This window comes from Anas acuta, chromosome 16, assembly GCF_963932015.1.
Source record: "Anas acuta chromosome 16, bAnaAcu1.1, whole genome shotgun sequence".
NCBI classification, from domain to species: domain Eukaryota; kingdom Metazoa; phylum Chordata; class Aves; order Anseriformes; family Anatidae; genus Anas; species Anas acuta.
The window spans coordinates 5,044,307-5,063,809 of NC_088994.1; the positions used below are offsets into that span (position 1 = coordinate 5,044,307).

The 19,503-nt window shown below is 47.6% G+C and overlaps 2 long non-coding RNA genes across 6 annotated transcripts in view; both read right to left on the bottom strand.

Annotated features, from left to right (window-relative positions):
• Nucleotides 1-10,047, bottom strand: part of LOC137865549 (uncharacterized) — a 53,633-nt gene extending 43,586 nt beyond the window's left edge. The window contains exons 1-3 of one of the 2 annotated variants that reach the window (XR_011101992.1): nt 9,755-10,047; nt 6,813-6,901; nt 1,140-1,243 (exon numbers count right to left, since the gene is read on the bottom strand). This is a non-coding gene — a long non-coding RNA (uncharacterized lncRNA). Of the gene's footprint in view, nt 1-1,139; nt 1,244-2,237; nt 2,659-6,812; nt 6,902-9,754 lie in introns of those variants that run through there. The other variant, XR_011101993.1, reaches the window with a different exon arrangement.
• Nucleotides 10,048-12,146: 2,099 nt separating this feature from the next.
• Nucleotides 12,147-19,503, bottom strand: part of LOC137865578 (uncharacterized) — a 35,729-nt gene continuing 28,372 nt past the window's right edge. For 3 of the 4 annotated variants that reach the window (XR_011101998.1, XR_011102000.1, XR_011101999.1), the window contains exon 2: nt 12,147-14,645. This is a non-coding gene — a long non-coding RNA (uncharacterized lncRNA). The remainder of the gene's footprint in view (nt 14,646-19,503) is intronic. The other variant, XR_011102001.1, reaches the window with a different exon arrangement.

Here is a 19,503-nt window from a genome sequence, read left to right on the forward strand (position 1 = left end):
CCTGTGAAGAGGTGCTGCTAAAGGAGGCTGTCACGCCAGCTTCCAGTGAACAGCAGCAATATTTTTTTCCTGAGCTGACAGATTTGTTATATGTTAATTTATTTTTAATTACAGCCTGTTTACGGCCCACAAGCCTTTGTTGCCCTCTCGTGGCTGGTCCACCTGCAAGAGGAGCACTGGGAGCAGAAAGACCTCTCAGGTCATCGAGTCCTATCACCCTTTATTGCAGACAAATGCATTATATAAGCCCTTTAATAAATGTTATCAATCTCGTCTGTAAAAACTCGTTAGGTTAATGTGATGCTATTTTTATTAAAGCTCAGAGAACTCACATTTAACAGCAATTGCAGTGTTTAAACATGAAACAACTCTAAAATGATAGGAGTCAGAGCTTGGTGTCGACTGAAATTCACAGTCCCAAACCCCATCTCTGGAAGTCAGGCTGGCTTTTCAGTTCTGCAATTACACCCCCACCTTTTCTCAAGGGTGGCAGTGATTCCACACTCTCAGAGGATTCAGACCTGCTCCCGAGTGAGGGATTTGACTTCCATCTCTTAACTTGCTCTTCACAGCCTCCCCTAAAGCCACACAAAATTCAGATGGAAGGCACTCCCACCAGGTCACTGCCACATCCCTCAAAACAGAGCATCCTCCCTATGAGGATCACATACCCGGCATTTGGCTGCACCTAGTGTGTTATGTACCAGCTAACAGCATGAGAAAAATCATGGTCCTACAGCTACAAATGGCCTCTTTGAAAAGATTCACCAATAAACTGCAGCTATGCTGATTTTATACAACGAACCAACTTTTGTGGTAAGGTACCTTTAGGGGCAGTGGAAGATTTTGCATGCACTATAGGAACTCCATGTTTGCCTAAACACTCTTAAAAAGTCAGGTTGGAAATGAAATAAGAGCTTCAACCCAGAGCTCTGAATTAAGCAAATGAAGAATTGTTTCTTCCTGGGAGCACTTCGTTTTTTTCACTGGCACATACAGTAAATCAGACTGAAACAAAAGAATTCAAGACTTCGTTCTGATTTCTGACAGCAGAAAGCAGAGCTCCAACTCCTCACCATTTGCTACCATACAGTAGAGAGCCACCAACCTTGCATGCATAAAGCATCATGTGTCCTCACCTCTTTTCTCCCTGGAGCAGATATTCACCGGTGTCTGCAGGGAAAGGACGGGAGCAGTGAGCAAATTCAGGAAATTCTTCCTCTTTCAGACATCAAGAGTCATCCTAGAAAGCAGAAAACAACATCAGCCATCTCTCTGAACATCTGACAGGAGACAAAAAGAGCTAGCATTTACTTGAACTCCAGAAAGCATTAATTTCAGTTTAATTTTCATCAACATAGACTTCTTGCAAGACAGCTTCCACTTTCTATTAAACTCTCTAAAACCTCCATCTCCAAACTCTCCTTAAGCTGTCTCAGCAACCTGGCAATTGTCACGTGCATTGCACAACCAAGAAGACAAAAGGCCATAGATTAAGTAAAGTTGGTGCTGAGTCCTCATTAGTCAGGTGTTGGCAGCACTTTATTAATGGCAGTAATTAGTAGAAAAAAAGTTCAGTGATGGCAGTGGAAAATTCCACCACTTAAATATTCATTACTATCGACTCCTCTAGCTTCGTGGTGCAAGCTATCTTATTAACTTCCTCTGGGCCAGCATCTCAGGTCAGCTCTGCTAGTGGCATTGAAGGTGAAAGGCGAGGAATGTTAAACTTCTTTCAGAAGTCAGCAGAATTATGCTAAGGCAAATGACCACCCCTCAATTCCCTCAGCATCCACTTCAGTTTTCCAAGGCAGGGCAGGGCAAACTGAGCACGGCTAAAAAGTCCTACGCCTTCTAATTCACAAACAACAGAAAACAAAAAGAAAGACCAAGAGGAAAATAAAGCACTGAGCATAATGACACTGCAGTAAACACAAAAAGATTGCAGAGCCACAGTGCGCTCTGCAATTGTCTAATAGAACTGATTAACCGATTAAGATCAGCAGAGCAATCTGGAAGCAAATGCTGGTAGTAAAAGATCTAGGACAAAATTCTCAGGAAGTTCTAATATTGCCATTTCTGGCTGGTCAACCCGGAGACCATTAGGCCCGCTATTATGAGAAAAACCTGAATTCTTGAACTTGCTAAAGGAAGCAGAGGCACTGGTCCTGGTGAATCAAGAACTCAAGGTCTGTTTTCCAAACTCTGTCTAAAGTTCCCAAGCAGCTCAGTTTTACCTTGGCCCAGCTGTAGGAGATGAAGGCAGCTCAGAGGCTCTGTGCTACATCCTTTGGTTTTCAATTGACCAAGGGTCAAAAGCTCTGCAACAGAAGCTGTTCTACCTGAAATCATTTGCAGTCAGTATATCTCAGTTGGGCTGTGGTCCTGTAAGATGTCACACATATTAAATCTATGACCTCCAGCATATTAAATACAGAATCATAGAATATCCCAAGCTGGAAGCGACCCACAAGGATCATCGAGTCCAGCTCTTGAATATAAAGATACTCTGGGCATGTGCATAAAACCAAAATAACTACTCATATAGCCTGAATTTTTGACTGTTTTCACCTTCCCCTCTAACGCATATTTCCACTCAACAACACACAAACTACACAGCCAAGGGCAAAGCCCACCAACTACAGCATGAGGGTATTTATCTCCTCTGGTAAAGGAGAAGGAGGAGGAGGAGAAGGGGAAGAAAAAAAAGAAAAGAAAAAAAGAAAAAGGGAAAAAAAAAAAAAAGCCATGCCCATCCCATTTTTTCAGCTGGCAGTAATTATTCTACCAGCATGCAATTAGATGGAGCTATGCCAAATTCTGCCAGCTGGAGAGGACCTTGCAGTTTGATCCTACTGGCCCAAAGCATTTTTGAGATAAGATCTGTGATTCTCAAAAGCCAGCCAGGTCCTCTGTGGCTTTTTCTCCTACCTCTGAACCTGGGATAGTGCTTTGCTGTGTCCTAGTGGTGCTGTACATCATAACACAACAGCTGTTAAGTGCTAGAAGAGCTTCAGGCTGGAGGGGGAACACATAAACCTACAGAGTGTTTTATTGCTTAAAGTAAATGGTAGTCTTTGTACGGCACTTAAAAAAAAAGAGGCTGAGCAGATCTGACCTTTCTACAGTCCTCTAACTTTTACTCAGAAGAAGATCCCAAGCCCAGCTGACAGTGAAGTAACACAAAGTCATGGAACACAACTACAGCACACAGTGACCAGCTCAAAAGAGATGATGATTGTTAGAAAAGGCCAGTTTAGGGAAATTTATAAACAGCTGCAGAAATGCAGCTCTTGCAAAAGGCAGTGTTGTATTAAGAAGCCTCCATCAAAAGCAAGAAGGCGTTTAAGTGAGATTATTCAATTTCTGGAGTAGAAACATTTCCAGAGGTCTATCTGGTTCTACACTTTACCCTTACAGGTAAGATACATGTGGAAGGATTTAAGGTAAAGCAACTCCATTTCCCATTGTACTGGATGTCCTGCAATCCCCTTCTATTTGTTTTTCTGTTTGCAACAGCTTTTCACCTCCATGGTGCGTAATCAGTTCTCATTTGTGTCTCTGCTTTCATCTCCACTAAATATGGTCCGCAGTAATATCTGGACTTTTTGCTTGGTTTAGATGAAATGTATAAATGGGAGTGCATGGAAATCCATGTAGTTCTAGCAAATGAAAAAAAAAAGGAGCTTTCCCACTGTCACCTGGGCTGGAAAAGCAATGCTCCCTGCCTGGCATTAGGCATGCAGAGCACTGGCAGCAAAGCTCCTGAGACACCATCTGTGCACATAATAAAGAGCGGTGGGATTTTTGTAACAGAAATGATTGAATTTGCTTTCTGCTTCCCTTGCAGTGGGAGTATGCCAGCTATTAAGTGCCATAAGAACTTGCTAGACTACCTCTGAATATAAAATTTATCTTCTCTGATTCATGCCCTCTCCCACCTCTGTTAGTGATGCCGGAGCTGCTATAGGACATGCTGTAGTCATTTTGTTTAGGCAAAAGTAAGTCTACCTTCCTGGGACAGCAACCTAAATTAGGAGTGTAAATGTGCTGGGGAGAGGAAGCCTGAAATGCTTCCAGGATTTGCCTTGTTCTTCATTGTCAGTAGGACAAACCTCGAGTGACCACTGGGTCTTAACACCTCTCCTAAGCCTTTTAGGTGTTCGTGCCAAAGCCGATCCCAACAGAAAGGTTAATGTGCAGTGCCATCTGTCTTTGTCGTGTTATGAGCTCCTGGCCACTGGTGTACTCTAGCATTTGGCTACTTCGCTGTCTGTTCTCAAGTAAGAAGGGGACTCTGGAATTTAGGGACCTACATCTGCCTTTATTTTTCTTCTTTACATAAACATATTTTGGCTGCAAGCATTACCATCAGGAGCAGAACCACCACCCCGGTAGAAGTGCCCCCTGATAGACCTGTCTGCTTTGCGTTATAACGCCAACTTCTCTGCGAGGCTAACATTTGCTATCTTGAGTGCCCACATCAGGCTGAAGAGGTTTGAAATAGCTCAGCCAAAATGAGTCAGGTATTTCAGAAAACAAGAAAAAACAAACAAACAGAATCACTCCTAAGCTAAAAATAAACCCAAACCAGCTGGTGATGCTCTCCCTGGGAGTGTCAGAGCATCTCATCCTTCCTGGCAGGGACACAAAGTGCTAGCAGGGAGCTTTGAAACATGACCATGGTCATAACACTTATGTGCACAAGGCAGGCATATAAACCAATTTAATTCTGGCCTTTTCCTGTCACTGCTACGCTTGACTTTGGTCCGCTCTCAGCTCAGTTATACCCAGCCAAGTCTTGTCAAATTTAGGGGGCCGTGGGATGTAAGTGGTGAGAGAGCTGAACCTGCACAAACTGAGCAACAACGAGAGGAGCAGAAGGAACAGCAGTCAGTCCTGGTGGGATGTGACAGTGAAGTGCCCAGCCACCTGTGGCTCCAGGTTCATCGCCAGGGCTGGAAAAGCAGCACTGATGTGGTCAGGGGCTGTACGGCAGCAGTGAGCTGCCCAGCTGATAGTGCCCCTGGTATGTGACAGATCAGCAGAATCACAGGCTCTCCTCTGCTTCCAGGAGAGGGAGGCAAGGGGGAGCAAAGACAGAAGAGAAGGAACAAGTGGTCTTTCCCAGGACCTGAGGGTTTTCTTCACAGCAGATCTGCTTAACTGGCACTTACCAGCCCTGTGGCTGAGCTGGACACTGTCCCCGAGGAGTGCCCATCACCGGGAGAGAGCAGCCAAGGTACCCACAGCTACGTGCAAAAATTAGAGATGGAAAAGGAAAAGCTGTAGGTGTCTGCCTGCTCTGATCTGCTGGTCTCCAACTCACGGGAGGGGTGGGCACACACCAGCCAGTCTCTGCAGGGCCCCACGAGAAGACCTTCCATTTTCTTCTGCCAAAACACCAGCTGCCCCCTCCCCTTGCCCACAGCAAAGCCCATTCTTGGTAAATCCAGCTCTGCACAGGAGCCAGCGGGCAGGCCTGGTTGTGCTATAAATAAAGATTTAAATCCACGGTAAAAGATTCCTAAAGTGCAAATAAAAAAGGCTACTTGGGCTCCTGTTAAGCTCCCATCCCCGTTAAGCTTGAGTGATGAACATTAGCAGAGAAGCGCTCCCATACACGCTGACAAATGCTTTCTTCCCTCCCAATCTCTCTGCTTGTCTCCTTTCTACCCCTCTCCTGCCCATTGCCAGCCCTGACTGACATTTTTTGCACTTACTTCATTACTGCATCTCCAGAGGGTTAGGGAGGGGTGAGCGGAAAGGAAGAATGAGAAAAAGGAAAAAATAATTACAACTGGATTTCATCGACAAGAAGAAAAAAAGGAAGTGTCCCTCTGGGTTTGATCAATAATGCAGCACTTGTTATCTTGATCTTCTTAATAAACCACAAGCAACCCACATATATTTCTATCTGTGAATCAATTCTTCACAATGTTTCCATCACAATATAGCCAGTACATGCAACCACACAAAAATAAAATGAAACGGGCTGGTTTATTGATTGTCCGAACAAGAACCCTTGTAGTTTGCATAGATTATCCAGCGCAGAAGTGCTGCTTGCTCTGCCTCTATTTAATTACTTTTGCTTTGTTTCAGACTTTCTCTCTTCCCCGCTGGGACCCCATGCATCGCTAGGCAATCCCCTATCCCATATCAGTGGCTAAATCCATCCATTTTAACCCCAAATACACTTGCTAAGCCTGCAACAAGAATTGTTTTTGTATCCGCGTCCCCTGTTGGAGAAAGCCTTCTGGGCACCGATTTATTTCTCTTAAGTGAGAGGCGATGGAGGTGTCACCACACTTCACGGGAGGCAGAACCGGCCCAGTGCTCCCTGCCCAAGAGGAAGCTTAATTACGCAGCTAATTATAGGGGTGGTTCTTCCCCTCTCACCTCCTTTTTGTTCCTGCCTTGGAGCCTGCAAGCAAAGCTCATCTCCTGCTCCCTGTGCACCGTGATGCAGCAATCACCTCCCTGAGTGAGGCCAGACCTCGGAGCCCTCCCGGGCTGACCTTGAGAGCTCCTTGTGGGGCTGTGCTGGCCCTCGGGGTAGGCAACCATCAACAAAATGCTCACAGGCATGGGAATTTGTGAGCAATGGGAATTTTCATCTCCCAACTGCAGCGAGCTGGGCCAGGTGCTGCAGCACCACTGGAGGTGAAGCCTGTGGAGGAGCTGCCCGTGGAGGAGGGCTCCTCGCTCCCTGCTCCTCAGGGACCTGCAGCAACACACCCCACAGTCAGTGCCCAACAGGATGCCAGAACACGCCTTCACGCCTTACACACACAAAGCCAAATTATACTCACGTCATCTATAGGTAACCCGAGATTGCTTTCATCACCCCAGGTGGAATTCCAACTCTTTTCTTTTCCCCTCTCAATAACACCATTTCTTTCTGCAAAGGAAATACAAACCAAGCTAAGCCTTGAAGTTTTGAGCAATGAAGGAAACGCTAATTTTAATTTTTTGTGACTGTCTGATGAAAACAATAACCACAGAAGGAGCAAGGTGAGGTCTCATTCTCAATTGATCTAGCTACAGGATATTGTTTTCTGTAAGTCTGGCAGATCCTTGCCACAGTTTGCACTGATCAGAAGGAGGTCCTACAGTCATTTCCCACCTTTCTTCAGCATTTACCATGGATATTGCTAAATTTTGAGAAGACAGACCCTGAATGTATGCAGATGAGTCCCCCTTTCCTGCTGAGCCAGCATAACATCCTTCAAGAAAAAATGTAATTAAGTTAGACTTGTGAACGGTAATGAGTTTCTATTACACCCTGCTGAGAGTAGCAGCAACATCTGAAAATTATTTTTCGCTGTCTACAACCAGGCAACAGCTCCTTTATTAGACAGAGGGATGGAGCTGATGGCTCGGACCAGTGCAGTTCCAGGAGCAAACAGCTGGGGAAGGTGATGCTGTGGATTACAGCTCTGTATCAGTCTGCACAGAAAACCATCCTTCGCTCTAGTGGGACAGTGCTGGAAGCCTTGGAGAATGGCTTATGCAAAGCCTCTGGCTTATTTGAACCTCTGGCTCAAGGGACTGCCGAGCCGGAGGCCATGGCCCTCTAGGCTGGGAAATCCTTTGTGATTTAGCTCCTCTGTACATTTTTGCTAGCCAGCCTTTTAAATTCAATGCCAGGCTGCCACATCGTGATGTCTGTGCTCAGGAGCTCCACACCGCAGCAATCCACAGCCTGCAGCAGCCCCTTCCTTGGGGTTTTGGGAACCTGCAGTCTGCACGGCATTAGAAGTGGCAGTGACTCTCTCTTTCCAAGTCAAACCACTCCTGATTTTCTCAAGCATTGCCATGATCTCCCCTCCACCTTTTTGTTCCCAGCTCGGACTTTTTGGCCCCTTCACTGCTAGTCCCCGGGGAAGAAGCCTCTCTGTGCCCTTTGCTTTCCTAACCCAGGCACCCACAGAGCTGGGCACAGAGGCAGCAGCTCTTGCAGAGGAGAGGAGACCTCCTGCTTCTTCCTCAATAACCCCTTGCACCTGATTCACCTCCTTGATTGCTTTTGAGCACCAAGCTGGCACTTTCTCTAGGACAACCTGTTCTACATGCAGCATCCCAGGCCACTGGTTGGGAGCAGGCCCGTCAGAGTGCATCTCTACACATACACACGTGTAAATCTGTGTGCATACACCCACACACGTACAGTTAACAGTATTCTTACCCCCATGTGCTTACTGTATATTGAACTACATTGAACGCCACCAGGTACCATATTGCCACCCACTCGTGTTCAGCCTCTTGTTCAGTTTAGGGTTTGGTGTTTTTTTTTTTTTTTTAAGGAGGCAATGGAGAAAGCCCAAACAATCTGTTGATCCTTGCCATGCAGGAGAGGTGTGTTTTTTCCTAACGTGAAGTAATAGCTTATCTAGGACCTAAACACACTAGGATGAAAACCTCTTCTGAATTTTATCCAAGAGAGTTCATTGCTTTAATCCTGGATAATCCGTATCTAATCCTTTTTATAATCTTACTCATCTACTTGCCTCAATAGTTTTCCACAGCAAGGAGTTTATGTTTTATACAAGGAACATTTTTCTCTCTTTTTTTTTTTTTTTTTTTTTTGGTAAAATGAGTTTTATTATCACAGGGGTTTCTCTTCTGCAAGCGTTCTTCATCCAAACTGAAAATAAATTGCTTCTTTTGATACCATGCCTTGTAAAGGACTAAAGAATTGTTTTGCTTCCCAACAGGACATGAGCTCCAGGTGCCTAATGGCTGCTACCAGGTATATTTTGGGCCCAGGAACAATCACAGACACCTGAAGCCTGTAACGTTACACATGTATTGCATAGAATAGATATATTTCCAAGATTGAACAGAATATATTTTATCAGAAGAGAAGTGGGAGGCAGCTCCTAGCCTCCTATAATGATCATAATTCCCGTATATTCCAGATCTGACCATTGAGACTTAAATCCCTTCTTGTAGCTGGCATCACATGGGACAATCACATCTTCTAGCTGCGTTTTCCACAAGTTAGGACAAAACGAGCATCCTGAAGCCTGTCTCTAAGACAGACTCAGGCTATGCTGGGCGCTATTCGCCTGCCAGGATGCCTGCAGGCCAGGAGACCACAGGAGGTGTGGGAGGAGGCAGGCAGGGGCAGGATGCTGCCCCTCTGCTCCGTGCTTCAGGGCAGTAAGACAAGGGAAGTCCCAGGTGTGGGACGTGAGCCATTTAACTTTCCAGTCACAGAACTTGCTGGTGTAGCAGATGCATTGAATTCTGGCTCAAAAATCTGCTTGAATTATCTCTATTGTGCATAAGGAAACAAGACTGATGTGCATTTTTTTTTAATAAATAAAAGGATGAATGATTTAAAAAGAAGGCTACATAAAAAATGAAGCTGCTACATATCACTGCTTTCTCATCCTAACAGAAACAAATCAGCCAGCCTTCAAACTTTTGTTTACCACTCATGTTGAAGTGACCATAGCATCTCCTCTGAAATAAATAATGGAAATCTGGCAAATATTCAAGGGAGACACAACACGCACAACATAAAACATGATAATAAACTGAATAATCTATTAGCAATCAAAGATCTAGAACCAAACCCACAGTCTACAAATAACATGTCAAAAATGAACCGCAAACCATACACCGAGGTGGATAATAACTTAGAGAAACTGGCAAATTTGTCACTGGGATGCGGGTGGCACAGCTGTATTTTTTGCTCAGGGAACCCACGGCTGGTAACCCTCAGTAGTCACTGAAGAAATCCTACCTTTCATTAAGCAGAGCATCCACACTTGAAATTCAAATCCCTGCACTCAGCTACCCAGTTCCTCGTTTCATTATGAATTTCAGAAAAAGCTCTTTTGCCCCCAAATCCTGCATGCAATTTCCAAATCATGGGCCAATTACAAGCAGCTAATGAATGCGGTAGGCACCATGCTGCAAAGGATGTTGCTTGGTGCTAATGAAGGATCTGGTCCTGATGACGGGCACTGGGGTGCCAGACAGCGAGCCCCCCTTCTTGCCCCGCAGGTAGGGCACCACTCTGAAAATCCCTGAAGTTTTTTCAGGTTGCTGCTAATAAAAGCAGTTTCCTAGCAGGGCTAGATCTTAACTACATGCAGATCACTTCCAGCTGCTCCTTATCTAATTTCCGTTGTCATCTGACACTGTTCATTTACAGTATATCAATCCAGCATGGGAATGCTTGAAATATTAATTACGTAAGAGCTCATTACCACGGATGCATTTAGCAGGATGCATGCCTGTTTACAGGTATCCAAACTGCTGCGCAGAACAAATAAGCAGCGCTTTCCCCTTAGGGTACATCTGTGCAGAGCTGCTGCAAGTGTCTTTAATTGAGCCAGGTTGGGTGCTGCGCTAACGAGCTCTGGGGAGAGGTGGGGTGGATCGGGAGCTGCTGGGGATGCTGAGCAGCCCTGCTGGGTGCTGGGCAGGCAGAGCAGGGCTGCTCCGGGCTCTGCTTTCTCCGTCCAAATCTGCAGCAGGTTTTGCTGGTGCCTACACGCCTAGAGAACAGCCTCACCACGCAGGCTCCTGCTGCCGAGGTGCTGCAGGAAGGTGGGACGGCGACTGATGGAGTGAGGCATTAGCTCCATAGAGCAGGCAGAGGATGGCTCGTTACGGAAATAATGGCAAAAATGGGCTGAGATATGAGAAAAATACTGGAGGAATTGCTTACATTTATGGTTGTTGGGGTCTAATTTATTCTTGTGTTTGGACAGCAAGAGAAAATAGAAATAGTCCCTCCTGAAAGGGTCTGTGTCGGTGCTCGGGGTGGACACAGCCCAGAACAACAGGTATCAGCTGAAGTGGCTTAACCTCTTCTTCTGATGAATGCAATTAACATTTGTTCAGGGTTGATGTGTGCCTGTCACCCCACAACTTCTCCCAGAGGCTGGTGCCTCCTCCCACCATGGGGTAAGGCCTCACCACGTTCATTGCATGGAGCAGAGGGGCAGGTGGGGGAATGCCCAGGGCACCCTCTCTGGGACAACGAACATCCCTCATCAACAAACGATTCACAGCAAAATCAGGGAACATGGATAAAAGAATGGGTTTGGGTGACAAGAAAACAAATGCTGCAATTCTGCTTGCCCCTCTGGGTGTCCAGGGGGCAAACCCAGCCCCATGCTCATGCAAGCCGCAGCGGTGGCCAGCTGGGAAACACTGGTGACCCTAAATAAAAAGCACCCTTCTGGGAACTGAAATATGGCCGCGATGACTGACGTGCTGCCAGGAGCGCTCCCATCTGTCATCCTTAACCCCAAGTCTTGTCACCTCCCTGAAGTTTCTCATCGATCTCCCTGCCACAGCTGCTGTTTGCCAGAGGCGCTTGGCCCCATCTCGCTCCGCTTTGGCAGGCATGAGGACGGCAGTGCCCTGCGCTGCCTCTTCCCAGCAGAGCACAGAAAAATGCTCCCCCCAGTTGCAGGGAGGGCCACAATGTCCTGGGGAGACCAGAAACAGGGCTTCGGCCCCTGAGGGTGCTCCCCTGCTGTGCCCAGCCACAGCAGCCCCCTGCTTGGGACCACTGCTGGTGGTGGAGCCAGAATTCTAACAGGGACAGGGGGAGATCCTCGCATGCACTAACCCCCCTGTTTTACTATGGCCTTTCCACCTTTTGATAAGAAGTTCTCAAGCAGCACCTTGCCTGCTGGCCAGGCTGGGTTTCCTTCCTCAGCACCACCGCTCTTGCTCTGGGCAGGGTCTTGGGAAGGACAGGCACAGGTCAGCGTTGTCAGATCCAACAGAAGTTAAATGGAACTTTTCTGGATTTCCAGCGCTTGTCTCCTCCTGGCCTCAGCCGCCACCACTCCCCAGCCAAGCCAGGCTTCACTTCCCCCTACCGCCAGGAAGCAAAGCCTTATACTAAACAGTGATGTGAAACCCCCAGACCAGACATCCAGGTGCTCTCCAGCATCCCCACACCTTTCTGCTCAGAGCAGCTCTCAAACAAGTGCCCGCATCCCCAGGCATCGTGCCCAGCCTTTTATCCAGCCCCAGCAACTCTGGGCATGGGGAGAAACCCGCGGCCACCCCAGCAGCTGCTGCTCCCCTCAGCAGAAGCGAGCAGCAACCGCGGGATTTCTGCACTCTTTTAAATGATGGACAATTGCTGAACGTGGCAGCAGCCAGGGTTGTTTTTTTTTCCAGACTCCAGATTCAGCCACTGAAATGTTTTTGAGCCAGTTCCAGCAGAGCTAAGCAACTCCAGCGAACGCATCCCTTAGGGACATCACGGTGCCTGGAGAACACACGGGCCCCATACCTGCACAGGGGACGAGGAGGGAGTTGCATCCACCCGTGGCTGCCAATCTGCTGCTTTTTGGAAGCAAGGAATTCACTCAATACACAATTAAGAAAGAAATGTTCATCTTGGTCTGAATTTTTCCCCAGCTAGGCTGTTGTGTTTTGCTCCATTTTATTTAAGGCAGGGAAAGAAAAAAAAAAAAGTTTTTAAAAAAATAGTATTAATTACATGCTGTCAAGATCTTTGGAGAAAAATTCAATATTATCTTTTACCACAAAGAAGAAATGAATCAAGGCTCCATTCCAAATCCAGCAGCAGCCCTGACTTTGACGTGCCGAGGAAAATAATAACTTTCAGCACATACTAATTGTCTTGTTAACATGGATTATGCAGCCAGCCAAATAAATGTCATTCATGCTTTTATGAGAAAGAGCATAAATCTAAAAATCGGAAATGCATAATATTTTTTAATCTTTTATTTTCTCCCCATTCTGCATTCATAGCCTAAATATATTTACATTTTTAATCCACGCAAACAAAGCAAGGCTCTGCTGGAGACTTTGGAAACCTCCCAGGGGTCCCGAGCTCAAGGTGATCAGATTTTTAAAACAGCAAGCTTGGTTCCCGCGTAGCCTTAAAACCAGTTTATGTTTTCTCGGCACAGCAGAGCCCTTTTGAAATCAGGATAATTTACACTCAGTGCAATTTGCACAAGGTTGCCTTCCCCGTGCCGGCGCAGACTGAGCGAGCGCAGGGCTTGCCTGCACAGCATCACCTCCCTGCAGGGCACGGGGACAAGGAGCAAAGCTGGGGTACGAAGGCACCCGGCAGGCACCTGGTGAGGTGGCAGGGGTGAGGTGACTTGTAAAGGACACCCTCTTCATGGTAGGTATTTTCAGGCTGGAAATGTGAAGCAGCACTCCTGGGCAGCACAGCAGCAGCCAGACCCTCCTGGAGGGCAAAATCCTTATTTACCTGGAGGGAGGCATGGCTGGACGTGGAGATATGGACCGGCCCTGGGTGGGAGCAGTGATGGAGGAAAACCCCATGGCTCTAAGAGCCCACTGCGGAAATGATGAAGGCAGCCCTGTCTCTCTGCAAGGGCTGGTTTCTGGTCGGCCCTGAAGTCCTGCTGCACTTTAGGATAATAAATCCAAAGCTGCTGATACTGTACCACCAGCCGGAGCCATCGGAGTGGGGAAGCCAGCTCGGCACAGCAATCCCAGCTAAAGCTTATGGACAGACACAATTAAAATAAGCACTATAGTTTCAATTAACTCTTCTCCCCAGCAGCACAGGCTTGGAAAGTACTCTTAATAGATCTCTTCCACCGCAGTGCACAAACTCTATTGCTGGTGCTTCGCCGATTATTGAAAGTTAGCAGAGTGAGGCCATTCCCTCACAACACCTTCAATGGTGATTTGAGGATCTGCCTGTTATTAGCTGGCCGTTTTGTGAGCGGAGGGGCTAAGCAGGGTGCAGCCTAAGCATTTCTTCAGGCGGTTGATCCCCACAGGCCCGTTTGCTGCTTTTTGGGAATGGCTTTGCCCGGCTGCCACAGCTGTGCTCTGAGCAGCAGCCGAACAGCGGCTGGACCACGCTGCGTCCTTCTTGATTAAATCACAGGAGCATGCAATTCTCCCGTCGCCTCGGGTTGATTGGGAACAAGGCTCGGAATAATCTCAGATAGATTTTCTCAGACAGTGAGACATCCTGATGGTTTTAAGCTTTTCTTTTCTAGCTTGCAAAATACTCCCCTAGGAGGGCAGGCTGCCACCGGCCCTGCTGCAGGGCTTTCACATGTGAGCTCCTAGCAGGGCAGAGGAGATTTATTTCGGTTTATTTAGGTGGGGAGGTCAGCCCCCATCACATCTGGGCATTTGGGAGCAGCGTTGAATTGTCCACTTGCACTGTCAGTATGTGGAAATTCTGGAAGAAATTCTTGTTTTGGCAGCCAGCAAAGTAAAAAGCAGAGAGGAGAGCAGACCCATGCCTTCATTCCGCATCCCCACACACTGTGTGAGAAGCAAAGGGTTGTTTTTAATAGAAATTATTAACCTTTGGAGCAACTGACCTGGCGATGTCAGAGATTCTCTAATTCTACAGTTTTAAAATCAATCCTGGCAGACTTTCTGAAAAACCTATTATAAAAATAGACAATACCACTCCATTTTTTCATGAGAAATGGCAGCCACCAACAGTTTCTTCATTTTCTCTACCTCCAACTTCTCCTTGGCTGCAAGAAAACAGAGTGCCCTGCGGCTGAGGCTCCGAGGTGAGAAGCAGGGTGCTCAGAAACCACGTCAGATGTTGTCACAGACCTTCCATGCTCTTCTGCCTCCATTTCTGCACTTGTATAGAGGTGACAGAGATACCCAGCAGCTTCCTACAACAGGTACGCAGGGTCCTTTGAATGGGAAGGGTTAAAGAACTGCAAGACATTCATTTTCCTTTAAAATTACTTACTCCCACTATTCCCTCCTTGCCCCAGTGAATATGGTCTTGCCCCTTCTTGATTCCTTTTCCTCTCAGTATCCACCTTAATTCAGGTAACTACCATGGTCCTGCATGGCCAGCAGCATGACCAAGTCCTACTTTCTCATGGAAAGCCCCAAGCAGATTTTTTGTCAGCCCCGAAGATGTGAGTTCATGCTGCAGGTTTTCTCTCTGTTGAGCCCATGGAAGAGCCTCTGCACCTGTCCAGCTATTTTTACAGAGCTTTTCAGAAATATATTACCTTTCTGAGCTCTTGCCTGTCAAAACGCATTAGAATTGGCCAGTTGTTCAAAAGGTGACAAGAACAGCCTGACAGGCAGACACGCTTGCATTTAGTATTCACACAGCCTTTGTTCTTGCTGGTTAAGGAAGCAGAGCGAAACCAAAAGCAAAACAAAACCCACAACCAACACACCTCCCAGCCAGCCTGGCGATGCTGGTGCTCCAGGGGCAGCAGCCATGAGCAGCAAGGTCTGGTTGGGGGCTCAGAGCTGAAATCAGCCCCGTGAGGGTGCAGCAACCCCAAACCAGAGGGAAGCAGAGGAGATGTTGGGACCTCAGCAGCTCTGCACCAGAGAAGCCTTTCCAGTTTGCACCCTCATATGGATCGACATTGGGTCTTGCACTCCTCTGGATCTGGCCCCAGAACCCTGGCTCCATCTGCTCTGTCCTGGAGGAATCCCAGATTTAGGGGACTTCAGCACCAGTGCGGATACACAGGACACCCCCAGCCTTGGTCCATATACAGCAGCAGGCGCTGAGCACCGGGCTGCTTTTGGGTTGCTGCCCCCAAAGCAGAACCCAGGGCAGCATCAGGTTTGTGAGCATTGGGTAGGCATGGCCAGACACCCCCTACAAACATCTCACGTCACTTCCAGGTCCCCCGGGGAAAAGCAGAGCCAGAGAAAATAAACACAAGAGTCTGGGGAAAGAGAAAAGTTTCCTCTTTGCGTGAAGCAAGGTGAAATTAAGGACAATCAGATGCAATCAGATCACACCTCCCCTCTCCTACAAACATTCATTCACCAAACCTTTGAGGCAACTTTGATGATATTTTGGTTTCTTTCCTCTGAAACACCCACCTGTGGTCAGGAATAAATCCTACACTAATCCTACTTGGCATCGCATAATTCAGGGTTTCTTGACGTAGGCTCCTTCCGAGGAGGGTCAGCATCCCTTTGGGCTGCCTGCATGCCTCTGCCCCCAGCACCCTGCTCCCCTGGCTTCTCTCTTATTTTAAAAGCCAAACTTAGCAATGGGTGTTCACCCCTCTTGGTCTGGATCTATATCTCATTTTTCTCCAAGGGTTTTTATATATTGGGCAATACAAGACAAAAATCCTATCTTTTTTTTTTTTTTCCTAGCTTGAAAGAAATAATTTCACCTAGATGGCTGCAGTGAACATGCTGCAATAACAAGAAGCTTTTCCAGAAGGGTAAATTACTTAGCGGTGGTACCAACTGGGAGCGATGCTGGTTTATAACATCAGATGTAATCTTTCAGCAACAGGGGGGAAAAATGCTTTCAGAAAAACGCTTTTTGTCATTGGCCACTATGGTGGTGCATCCAATTACACTGCTTTCATTTTGGATCCAGGGGACACAGCTCGGAGAAGAAATCAGCAGCCACAGGGAATGCATGTGGTGGGAATCCAGCCAGCAGGAACAGGAGCGAGCGCGTGCCCTGGTCCACGAGGCAGGGTCCTAGCTCTCCCTTGGGGCTCCCTGGAGAAGTCTCAGGGCTTCTGATAGCCCTAGCATGCAAAGCAGGTGGGTTAAAGGGAGGGAGAAGCATCATGTCTTTCCTCTGGGAAACCGAGCCAGAATCGGCTCACCAAACCCTTACTGGAGTGAGCGAAAATCTGAGCTGAAGTCTCCAGGTCTGTTCTGAACCTTACTGCTCTGCTGGCCTCCTGGCTGCAGATGGGGCCAGGGTCCAAAGAAAGCCATTTCTGTAAGTCTTAAGCTCAATAAAGGGTTCTTCTGGCAAGGAGCTGATCCAGCCCACACAGGCTGATCCATCCCCCAAGACCCGCTGTCTCCATCACGAGCTGCCTCATGGATTATTCCTCCTCTCCCTACTCCATTGCTCTCCTGTCTGCCAATATTATCTATTACCTTTTCTAGCTGTCATTCTCACTGACTCCTCCAGGAGACTTCTTTCCCTGCTCCAGACCAGCTGCAGGGTGGCTCTGCCAGCCCCAAACTTCCCTTACGTGGCCACGGGGCCACTGCTCACCCACCCCACAGCGAGGTGCCCAGCCAGGCCATACACAGCAACTACATCATTTGCAATATTTTCCTGTCAGTTATCAACTAATGTATTCAGAGATGAATTCCTTTTTTCCTAGGCCAGCTTCAAGTCAAATTTAGTGACTGAAAACAACATTAGCCTTATTGACTCTTTTATCAGCATCCCATTTGTTGGTGGGGAGAGACATCCCAGCTTCTCATGAATAATAAGGCTGTTCATACTTTAAAATCACAAGAATGGAGGGGAGAGCAGGGCAGGGGCAGAGGCAGCAATTTCTGTGGCAGGCTGGGCAGTGATAAGGTCCAAGCCCTTTCACCCCACAGCTGAATTTAGGTCTGGGTCTCAACTTGGCCACTGATCCACTTGTGCCTTCAAACCAAAGCAGATCCCCACAACAACCCTTTCCCTAGCTATCAGGCAGGCTGCCTGCGGTGTGTTTAAGGCATAACTCCTAAATAAACCCCCACAAAGCCCCAGCAGCTTGCACACCCAGACCCTGTCCCTTGGTCATCCCTGTGACCAGGGCAATGGGACATCTCTGGGCTGTGACACCTCTGTCCTCACCAGCTCACACCTTTGTGCACCTCCAGGGGGTTACCCCAAACTGAGAACCACTTCGAGAAGTCAGCCTGAGGCTGGAGCTAGGCACATCTTTCAGCACACCTCTGCTCACCTGAAATCCAGAGATTTTAATAAAAGGACTTTATTTTAATTTAACTCCTATCTCAGGACCACAGCAGGATAACCAAATCACAGCCACGCTTCACCTCAATTCCTGAATGTTGCTCAGAAAACATAGACAGTGACTACTCTGAATCAATACAACCTGATCTAAAGGCTCCTTGAGCTTTTATCCCCCAGCCCAGTGCTTGCAGGGGCGTGGGCCAGGTTGCAGTCCCTCAGGACCGGCCAAGGGGCTGCCACCAGCACCGGGAGCTCACCGAGTCCTGCAGGCTGCTCACAGGCACTGGGGGAGGATGGGGCACCCGGTGACCACAGAGCAGGGTACAGCCAAAACCCAGGTCCCCCAGTTCCCCCACCAGCCCCTGCACCAGCCTGCGTTCCTCTTTGATAGGCACAGCTATCGGGCTCTGCTCTCTGAAGAGTAATATCTGCCTGCCTGGCAGTCAAAGCTGAGCTCCTGCTCGATAACTCATAGCCGCAGCACATTTATCTGCCTTCAGCACATATAATCTTCTGTTTCCTGTGCACCATGCCCTTCCCTGGCAATGCTGATGCAAATCAGCCTGCATAAAGCTTTGAAGAACAGAAGCAAATCATTTGCATTTTGTTCCTAACCAGTAGCATTTTCATTTAATTTCCTAGCTCCTTATTGTAATCACCCTCTACGCAATTTCAATCAAATCGTATCCATCAATCTGACCAGCCCAAAGCTTAACGATGGTAAAACTTTCATGTAAGTTCCCAAATGCAGTAAATAATAGCAAATTGCAGCAGGCATCAGCTATCTGACCCATGCGCACTCTTCATTAATAACCTTCTGATCTAGAAGTGACTTGCCGCATGTATTTAACTCTGGGAGAAGCTCTCTGGGGTAGGTAAAGCTGTCACACAAATCCTCATATGAAGGTAAACTGTAAAAGGAGAGACTTCTCCATTTTAAAGTATGGGGAGCTGGCAAGAGAAGTCACACCTGCAAGCTGCACCTCTGTTTCCCGTTATATCCCCTGTCTTGGAGCTACCTCTTCACTCCAAAACCAGACACATTTCTACATTTTGAAAGCCAACTTGGTAAACCCACCTCCCTGTGAAGACCAAGGCAGGTTACTTTTATTCCAGCTTCCTTCAGGCAGTTCCAGGAGCCAGCAGTGAGAAAGCAAAAGCGTTGCCTTGTCCCCTCCAGGATCCTGCTATCCCCAGCTATCTCAGGTTCTGTCTCCCCCAAAGCACGAGCTTTTTGCAGCAGATACCCAGCCTGTGCTTGGGGTTTCCATGAGCTCTCCAAGCAGGTATGTTATGCCCTCCATGTGTCTGTGCAATGGTTGACACAGTGAAGACAAACTCACATCGTTATCATTCAGATTAGTCACCTTAAACTGAAAGATGTCTCATCTGGGACAGGTTCCTTGGGAGAAACAGGGGGTCCACAGGGGCAGACCCAAGCCTTAACTAGCTTAGCAGCTTCCCAGAACCCACCAGCATGCGGTGCATTCCCGAGGATATGCATGCCCATCACAGCTTGGGACAGTCCTGCCCACTGGCAGCTCAGGATCAGAGCCTAACCACACTTGGAGCTGCTCTGGTACATTTTTCCACCCTGCTTATGCCCAGATAGGGGTGCTGGGGAAAGGAACAGGACAAATGAAGAACCAGACAGAGCTTCCACACTTAGTTGTCCTCTATAATGTGACATCCTCACGGGGTGTGCTACACCCCCTGAATCACAACTTCTTTCAAAGTCCAAGCTGTGCTTCCTTTCAGCACACCCAAGGCCCCAGGACACTAGGATGTAGCCCAGGGGATTCTTTTCGAAC